This window comes from Desmodus rotundus, chromosome 3 (assembly GCF_022682495.2).
Source record: "Desmodus rotundus isolate HL8 chromosome 3, HLdesRot8A.1, whole genome shotgun sequence".
Classification (NCBI taxonomy): domain Eukaryota; kingdom Metazoa; phylum Chordata; class Mammalia; order Chiroptera; family Phyllostomidae; genus Desmodus; species Desmodus rotundus.
The window spans coordinates 37,937,210-37,947,746 of NC_071389.1; positions in this window are offsets into that span (position 1 = coordinate 37,937,210).

A 10,537-nucleotide genomic window follows, 5' to 3' on the forward strand; every position below is an offset into this window, starting at 1 on the left:
AAACAGCACAGGCAAAGGCACAAAGGTGCAATGGATGCTGTCTCCATCTGGTGCTTACCAATTTTTAGTGGCACTTCCCGTCTCCCATAGCTTTGTTTAGGAAAAAGAAAGTTTCAGCATTGGTTCCCGATCCTGAGACACTGGCTCTCCCATTGTGGGAGAATCTGAGACTGACACAATAGTAAAATCCTTGAACAGCTGGCAGCCTGGATGCAATCCCTACATCCTTCAGGGAAGTCAGAATAGTAAAATCTATAATGAACCATTCTCTTTTTTACAACTTACTTCTTAAAAAAGAAACTTGTGAATTTAGTATTTCAGGCATTTTCCATTTAATGTTTCTCAACTATGATTAACCACAGGTAAGTGAAACCATAGAAGGCAAAACTATGGATGAGAAAGGACTACTGAACTTGAACATTATCCTTTATCCTTTATTCCCTGGAGAAAAAAGAATTGTGGGAGCAGTTTCAGTATGTGTGAAGGACAGAACACCAATGGTAATTGAAATTTCAAACTTTCCCTGGATTTTGAATATTTTTAACTTTATTTTTATTGTTTGCACTGTTACAGATATCCCCATTTCCCCTGATTTGCCCACCTTTCCCAGCCAGTCCCCACCTCCCTTCCCTCTGGCCATCACCACACTGTTGTCTGTGTCTATGGGTCATGCTGATCCATTCGGCTTCCTTCATCCAGTCCCCACAGTGACAACTCTCTTTTACAGCCAGAGGGTTTCTGGAAGCTCTAATCACTTGGATCTCCCTACATTCTGAACACTCACAATATGCAGAATTTCCATCTCAGTTTCTTTCCATGGAAACATGTTGACCCTTGGTGCCCAGAGCCAAAGTGGTTCCAGTTCAGTAAAAAAGTCTTTCATGGAAAATCCAGGGTTGAGCTTGATGGAAAAATTGCCTGTCCATTATAAGGCTATATCAGTCCATGCCAAACAGAGTGAAAAAGGAAGGTTAATCAGATGGAAAAGCCAAACTGGCCATGTTTGGGTAAAAACTATCCAGATTATAATAGTCAAAAATTGAGTGCTTGCTCCTCAGGCAGCAATTTACATATATAGCACATCTCACCCTCTTCATAACCCTTCTTCACCATTGTACAGATGAAGAAACAGCCTCAGAAAGGTTCAGGTGCTTATCTAAGATCATATAGAGGGCAAATGGCCAAGCCAGGATTTCCATCCAAAAGTCTCTGATCCCCAAACCTCTACTTATTCCTTATCACCCCAAAACCATTAATCTAGTAGTTGGTTGGAATTGTAATTTTTACCATTATTTTGTCCTGGGTTTCACAGAAGTCCATTGCTTAAGGGAAATGCTCATTCTTTGGCAAGCAAGTTTCTGTGTGTCCCTGGAGGTATACCGGGTCCAGAGAATTTAAAGATTGTCTCATTCTATAGGTTACTTAGTCAGTCAGTGAATATGTTTGAATGCCAACTACATGTGAGATGCTAATTGTGTGAACAAAAAGCAGAGACAGACCTTCATGAAAGACTCCCATACCATAATGGGTGCCATGAAGAAGTGGTACAAGGAGCCATAAATGGATAGAATGGGTGGGTAAGGGATGAACAGATGTTGTCGTTAAAGTTGGAGAAGGGGGTCCCTGAAAAAGTGATAACTAGGCAAGATTGGGATAATAATTGGGGTACAGGGAAATAAGCTTGGGGAAAGTGATAAAAAATAGGAGGGAAGGGGACAAGTAAAACAGGAACTGAGGTATATGAAAGTGTGAGTCAGTATTATGATCGGGAAAGACACCATGCTGTGGAAACAGAAAGAGTAGTTCAGCTGCCCACGTTCATTCGGGTGGTTGGAAAACTCTTTTAGGAGGTAGTGGTAGCTAAGCTGAGAACTGAAGAATGCACAAGAATCCAGCAGAGGAAGAATTGTTCAACTAGAGTACAGAGAGGAAACAGAATCCACAACCATCTAGAGATAAGAAAGCATGGGGAATGTTAGGGGAACCACAAGTGCTTATATGTGTCGTGGGGACTAAAAACACAAAGAAAAGACTGGGATAAAACTGGGGATATTAAAGAGAGTGGCACTGGCGGTAATTAATAACACTACTGAGGGACATTATTCTAATTGCAAACTCACAGGTCAGAAATTTGGTCTCATGGATATTAATGAGGTAGGTGGCAACATCAGGAAGAGAGGGCAGAGTGGAAAAGAGAAAACAAATTAGAAAAGGAGTTAATATTTCCTGAGCACCTACTAAGTGCTGGGTACTTTCAGGTAGAACTCCATTTGATCGACGAGAAAACTGAGGCACCCAAAGGCGAAGCAATCTGGCTAAGGTCACACCTAGAGTAGGCAATGAGCCAGCATTCATATTCCAGACTTCCTGGCTGACTTCTGCAACTGTCTTGTGTCTCCATTTCCAAGAGATTTCTAGTTTGACCAGAATATTACCCAAATGGGTGACAAAGATTGGCAAATACTAATAGCATTAAGGGCTCTTCTCAGTAAATGACAAGAATCTAAATTCGACAAGCTTAGGTAAATGGTAGATAGAAGATATGAGAGATTTGAGGAATAATTAAGGAAATGTTTAGCACTTGGGCACAGGAGGGGCAGGAATCCTTCTTGGCATGGGGAACACTAGCGTACTCTGTCCCTCTTATCTAACTCTCTGCCCATGGGTCCTTTATTCTCTTTTACTACCAACCATTTTCCTTCCTCCTTGCGACAGAAGCTTAGTTACCCATAGTTGGGGCCTCTACCACTACAGAGACCTGCTCTCTGCTTTGGTTTTTAAATTTAAGGAAAGACCACTCCTCCTATTGACCTAGTGTGGGTCAGGTGTCCACCCTTGAGTCAATCAACGACTACTAGGGACACAAAGGTGACTCCTAGGGTTTCCTCCTTGTGTACTGGGGGCCATTCTCCAGAACTTTTTGTGAGTCAAGAAGCCACTCCCAAGAGTATCTACTAAATTTACAACAATATTTATCATTTATGGGAGATTTCATGAATGACAGGTTCTGAACTGAGGACATTGTTTTATCTGCATCTGATTCTTGCAACAACCATAAGACATAGTGATCTCCAATTTACATAAAAGGAAGCTGAGACTCAGAGAGGCCTACTGAGTTGACCAAAGCTCTACAGCTAGTAAGTGGTAGGGGTAGGATTTGAGTCCTGGACTGTCTGATTCCAAAGCCATGCACTTAACTACCCTCTAATGCCTGTGACTGATGACTTACACGTTGGCCTCCTCGGGAACTAAGATCCACTTCGGCCACTGTCAAGCTGTGTGGCCTTGGACAATACTCCTAGTCTCTCCATGCCTCATTTTAATTGTGTACAAGATGAAAATACTACCTTCTGCTTGCCTACTTTTATGATCATAAGATTAAGTGATGATGAAGGTGAAAGTGCTTAGGAAAAGAACTACATGGTAACAAAGTGAGCTGTTATTATCATTTATTTCTCATAATGCCAGGATGCTATGATTTTGAAACTTTATGTAAAGTAAAATCTATCCATTAAAATAAGGGTATATTTGTAAAAAGCCAATAGGTAGACCCAAATGTTTTAGGCTACATTTTTTAAGAACTCTAGATTGACAGAATTTAACTAAGGAATAAAGTTAATTTATCCTGGATCCAAATGTTGGGCTCCTCTTGTTTTTTTTTTTTTTTAACAGACATAAACATTGTTCTTCTGGATTCATTTTTTGCTAACACCACCTGGTTTCTGCTTATTTTTTCATTTCATCCAGTTCAATGATATTGAATTGTAATTGGTTTCTGCTGAGCGTTCTCATGCTGCGAAGTACCGATTAACAAAGAAAATAAAACTTTTCTTTCACTTGGTCAACAACTTCTGCCCTGCCACAGTGTCTCAGATGGCAGCCCTCTAAGGAGTCAACGGTCCATGTAATAATCTCCAGTCCTTAGGAAATACCTACACGACTCTAATGGCAGCCTTTGTCAGCCAGCATTACGGTTATAGCCCTTCAGTTACAGATTTGTGCAAACAAGAACTGTGGTTTAACCCTCCCGCTCCTGAATGCTCACGTGCGATCAGGCAGCAGGCAAGGTGATGGACTTCCCCTGGACGTCTGTGTCTGTGTCTTCTTCCATGCTGTGTCACAGCCTTAGCCTTCACACCTCCACTCCGGGACAGTTTAAGCAGCTTGCTAACCAGTCATTCGCCTCCATGGGACGATCTTCTCAAAACACAGGTCTGACCATGTCAGCCCTGCTGATCGCCCTTCTGTGGCTCCCTGTATGCTAGATGACGAAGGTCAAATCATTTACTGGTGTTCTCTGTAACTGCACTTCTGCATATCCTTCTAGCATCCCCACATTGCCATTCTTAACCCCCACAGCATCAGTGCCCATCCTACTCTGTTACCATGGCAATGACACCTACCAGCATAGCTATCTTATATAGAGGGCTCACTGTGTGTCTGATTCTGTGTAACACTTTTTGACAAATTCTCAGAAACCTCCTATGAGATACTTGAATACCTCTATTATACTGAGATTAAGAAAGTTAAGGAAACTTGCCCAGGATCACAGAGCTGAGGGTCACTCGGGTGACAGAGCAGAGACCCAAAGCCAGGTTCACCTGACTCCCAATTCTTTCCACCTTGCCCCATGGCCATTCTGCAACACTGGCAGTACTGTGAATGTGCCATGCTCTTTATACTGTACCATCATCTTTCCAGTTGCTCTTGCCTTTCTTTGACAGCTGGCTGACTGTTCCCATCCCCTAAGATGTGGCTCAGGTATCACCTTGGGGTGAAACTCTGAGTAATGGCCGATGGAGAGATGGAGGAAAAAACAGAAACAGACTGGGAGGCAGGAAACTGGATGAGTCCCCACACCTCTCTCACCTAAATTTCCTTGTCTATAAAACTTGGATAATAACCCACACCCTGCCTACCACCTGGAGTTTCTGGGAAGATCAAATGGGATTTTATATTTGAAACCACTTTGCAAACTATCAAGCCCCATGTAAATATAAGTTATTTTTAATTGTTATATTAATTAAATAATTAAATCTCAGCTTTAAAATAAATCTTAGAAATTCCTGTTAATGACTATTAATCAAAATGTATGTTGATGGTAATTATGCTAATTAAAATTCTCCATAATAATGATAATTAGCCCTGATACTGAGAAGTAGCCCATCAGGTGTGGACTAGCACGAAACTGGGGAGTAAACATCACAAGTGAGAACTGGCAGAAGTCCACAAAAGCAAGCTAATGAGCTAGACATGCAGATTTGCCTTGCTTTCCCTGGCTGAAAGTTCTGCTATGCTGAGGTGAAAGGATTCGATAGACACCAAAAGCAGCTATTGTCACAAAAGCTTTTGGGGTCACATAGCTGTATGTGCATGCGCATCTCTGTGTGGTAACACTTCTACATGAAGCTTCACCATGCTGAACTTCTCATGGTTCCATGGCCATGCCTCTCCCAACACCACCTACCTACCCATCACATTGCCCGTGACTCTCAACAAACCCCATATCCTTCATGGCCTGGTTTATGTAAATTGTCTTCAATGAAGTCTTCCTGAGTTTTTCTTAGAAGACTAGTGGTCTCCTTCCTTTGTGCCCTCTTCACCTCTCCAGGCCTCCATGCTGGAACTTACTATCCCAGTCCCACCACTTACAAGCTGTGTTTCTTTAAGGAGTTACTTAAAACATCCGTATGCCTCAGTTGTGTCACCTACAAAATGAGGATAATAGTAGCACAGATTTTATTGGGTTGTTTTGAAAGTTAAATGAGATATGTAATTTTTCTAGAATAAGAGCAGACACAATGTTGTTATTATTATGAAGTATTTGTTTTTATACTTCTTGTTTTGCCAGACTGTGAATTTTTATGTCCCTATCTTTTAAACTGGTCATGTAATAGTTACTCCTTTCATTGTTGTTACTAAAATGGAAGCAGATGGAGGATGTTCTTAAGGAGACTCTGTGGACAAGAGTAAAGGCAATGGAGTGGAAAAAACGTCAATCATTAAATTAGATTTGGTTCAAATCTTGGCTCTTCCACTTGCTTAGACCTTGGCTTTGTGCAAGTCACTTCCCTTTCCTAGGACTCAGTTTCCTCATCTAGAAAATGAAACTATTAAGCCCTCACCTACTTCCTTACAGGCTCCATCATGGGGTTGGAATAAGGATACAGAAATGAAACTGCTTTATAAACTGAAAAGCACTAATCAAATATAAGATTTTTTTTACCATCATTAGAACCAGCTGGAAGTTGTTTAGACTTACAAATTGATAGACTCAGTCAACACCTGCTTGACTTGTTACACAAAAGCAGTTGTTATGCATGGGTAATTTTTTTAAAGCTCTTAACCCTTTGTACATGCAAGCCTTTTCTCCATATTCAAGCCAATTTGGAGATTTCCTAACGTCTTTTCCCACAGACTGAATATCACTAGGAATTGAAAATATAGCCAAGGCTACAACTTCACTAAGGGTTTCAGTTTCTAGTTCTCTCCAGGGAGGCCTGGCTAACAGCAGACTTACTAAACACATCTCAGTTCACAGGGTTCCTTGAGGTATCAAGAAGTTCAAACTCAGATGTTATTGTAGGATAAAAGGGAGTTGATATTAAGATGGCCAGTAAATTTGGAAAAGAGAAAGAACCATAGAGAAGACAAGAACACTTGACTAGGAGTCCTAAATCCTAAATCCTAATCTAGTTCTACAACCTTCTAGTGTGAACATCTTCATTATCTGGACTTCTGTTTTCTAGGTAAAATATGGATAACCCCCCTTATTTCATTAGCCTTGGCCATATAACAAATCATCCCCAAATTTAGTGATTTAAAATATCGAGAGTTTGTTGACATTTTGTGAGTTGGTGAGGCACTTCTGTCCATCTTTCCTGGGCCCACTCATGGAGCAGCATTCAGCTGGTGGGTTAATTAGGACCTGGGCCCAACTGACACAGCTAGGGCTCTGACCCTCTTTTTTGTACAGGGTGTTTTAAACTTAAGGAGCTGGACTGGGCCTCTTCACATGCACGGTGTTCCAACAGAAAGTGGAAACTGTATGGTCTCTTAAGGCATAGCCTCTCATGGAGTCATTTCCTCTATACTTCCACTGGTCAAAGCAAGTTACATGGTCAGCCCAGAATCAAGGGTTGGAGAGACAGACTCTACCGTTTGATAGGAGGAAGGCAAAGTCAAATTGCAAAGGGGGCATGGTCACAGGGAAGCATGATTTACTGGGGGCCTTTTTGTGCCAATTTCAAACACATCTGTCTTGCCTCCAGAGTTCTACACAAGCAGCCAAGCCAATATAATTAACAACACTTAGTAAGGATTGAAGTGTTATGTCATACAGATTGGAGAGCATTCAATTTTTGCTCTAATATTTGTATTACTTAACTGGTCTTAAGATGATCTGGGTTAAGTTTTCAGAATTTTTATTCTTCATTGGTTAAGTGTATGAGAATATAAAGGAAATAATCCTGGACAGGTGATAGGATTAGCATATTATCATTTCACAGCCTATAATAAATTATTAGACACAGGCTTTCAGCATCAATGGCTGCTAACACCACAAAAATTAAGATGACGAGATATTATGTGCCCATTGAGGAGCACATCACCTATGAAGTTGTCTTGCCAAAATAAACAATTGGACCTGAATCTGATCAAGCTACTAGCTGTAACTACCAATTTCCATGAAATACATAAGAAAGAGGAATATGTTCAATCATAACACAAAAGTATCATCAGTACAATACACACTGGAAATACTACAGGAAAATAACCTGTTTTTTTAAATAAATAAATTACAAGGAGAAAAAGGATGTTTGCAAAAAGCATACTAAGAGAAACTGATAACAATTTGTGGAATTTATTTATATTCAAATAAACTATGTTTTAAATTATGACATTATGAGATTAACTAGAAATTTGTAAACTGAATGGATAATTGATAAAATTAAGGGATTAAAGTTAATTTTACATGCAACTGGTATTATAGATATGTATTTTTAAAAGACTCCTTAGCTGTTAGAGTATACTTTGAGATGTTTACCTGGTCAGTGGTATTAGGGCTGTCTGGAGAAAGTCTGGCCATTGTTAATATAACGAGAACAGTTTGCACAACAGTGATGTAACCCAGCAGCCAAGGAGATTGGACTGGAATGCGCACACATGAACAATGATGACGTCATTGTACTAGTCAGTGGTAGCAGTAGACACCACTGAGTGAGCATGTGTACTGTGTGGCCATCACATTCAAAATGACTGAGTGAGTAGAGCAAAGAATCTGCATCAAATTTTGTGTTAAGCTTGAACATTCCTCTGCATAAACTATTTGGATGATTCAGAAGGTTTTGGGGGATGATGCAATGAGCGCAGAACAAATAAAAGTGTGGCACAAATGCTTCAAAGATGATCAAGAATCTCTTGAAAGTGGCCCACGTTCTGGAAGGCCTGCAACAAGCGGAACACTTGAGAATGTTGAACATATATGGGCTGCAATCAACAAAGACCGGCGACTGACAGTGTGAGAACTAGAAGCTGATCTGAGGATTCAAATAATTAGTGTCCAAGATTTTGACACAGGATCTTGGCATGAAACGTGTTGTAGCAAAATTCATTCTGTGATTCCAACAAAGGATTTTGCAGAATGATTTGGATAGTGGAAGAGACACTGGGAGAACTGTGTGGGGTCCCAAAGTCCTTACTTTGAAGGGGACTAAGCTGTTATTGTCCTATGTACAATGTTTCTTGTATCTTGTTTCTTCAATAAATGCCTCTTATTTTTCATAATGCATGGCTGGATACTTTCTGGACAGACCTTGTAGAGTGGATGGGATACAGACAAAGCAAGAATGTTCATGATATAACTGTTGATGCCAGGTGATGAGTACCTGGGCATTCATTATATAATTCTGGCCACTTTAGTATATATTTGAAATTCTCCATAAAAGTATGTTTTTATTTATTTTTTAAAAAAGAATTAACGTTAGACTGTAGCAGTAGTTCCCATCTCTCCTGTCCTTAACTGAATGTTCTTTGAAAATTCATTTCACTTTTGTGAACTCGCATTTCCCTTCCAATTAAATAGAGATAATCTCCCCCAAATGTTTTCCAGCGATGCTAGGGGGGCCACATGAGTTCATGAATGCAAAAGCATTTCATAAAACATGAACAGCTACACACATGCAAGAAACTGATTTTGTTACTATCACTATTGATCTTGAAAATACTTCAGATTGGTTGGGTTATGTGGCCCCCTTAATAGTGTTATCTCTTTATACTTGGCCTATTCCCATGAGAAACTGAGCACAATGGGCTCAAAAATTCACTGAGCAGTGGCAATGACCTTGGTTCTGAAGATTATTTTTAAAATCTCATCTTTTGTCTTTATCTTAAATCTAAGTGAGCAGGAATTTTCTTCTGGTCAAGATGGAATAACAGGAACTAGATTTACTCTCATGCTGTATACAAAAAATGTAGGATTTGAACAAGGTGACTTCTACAACTTGTTTACTACTTTAAAAGAGTTTTCAGACCCCTCCCCCCAAAAAAGGAATAAAAAATATCAAAATTAGAAAGGAAGAAGTGAAATTGACTTTATTTACAATTGACACCATCATCTAGGTAAAAATTTTAATAGTCTACAAAAAAAAGAGTTACTAGAACTGAGTTTAGCAAGGCTATAGGATACAAGATTAATAATACAAAGATCAATTGTATTTCTATAAATTAGAAATGAAATATCAGAAATTAAAATTTTAAAAATATGTAACTTCTAATAGCATCAAAAAATCAAATATTTAGAAATGAATCTGACAAATCTGTGAAATAGTTATACACTGCAAACTACAAAACATGGATGGAGATGTTAAAGAAGCCCTAATTAAATAAATGGAGAGATTATCATAATCATATGTTAGACAACTCAATATTAAGATGCCAATTCTTTCTAAATTAATGGATAGAAGCAATGCTATCACAGTCACAATCACAGCAGATTTTTAAAGTAAATTGACAAGCTGATACTAAAATTCATATGAAAATGCAACAGATCTAGACTAACCAAAACAACTTTTAAAAGAACAAAGTTGGATGACTTCCACTATCTGATTTTAAGACATACTATAAATTTACACTAATCAAAACAATGATATTAGCACAAAGATAGATAATTATATCAATGGCACAGAAGTCCAAAGATATACGGATGCAGACATACACACACAAACACACAATTTTCAATGATGTCTATTTGGTCAAAAAAAAGCTAGTATTATTTCAACAAATGATTAAATTGGAAAGCATGTGCAAAGAAATACCCAGAAAACCTGAATCCATACTTTGTAACCCAAGAAGAATTAACTCTAAATGGACTATAGATCTAAATGATGTAAAATCTAATACTATATAGAACAACCATCATTCAGAACCAGCAGAAATCAAGTTGAATGGAAATCCTACAAGTACGGAATTATAGAATAAACCACATCAAGACTGGCAGGAGGGATGGAGATGCAGAATGGGCTGGTCCCACACCCACACG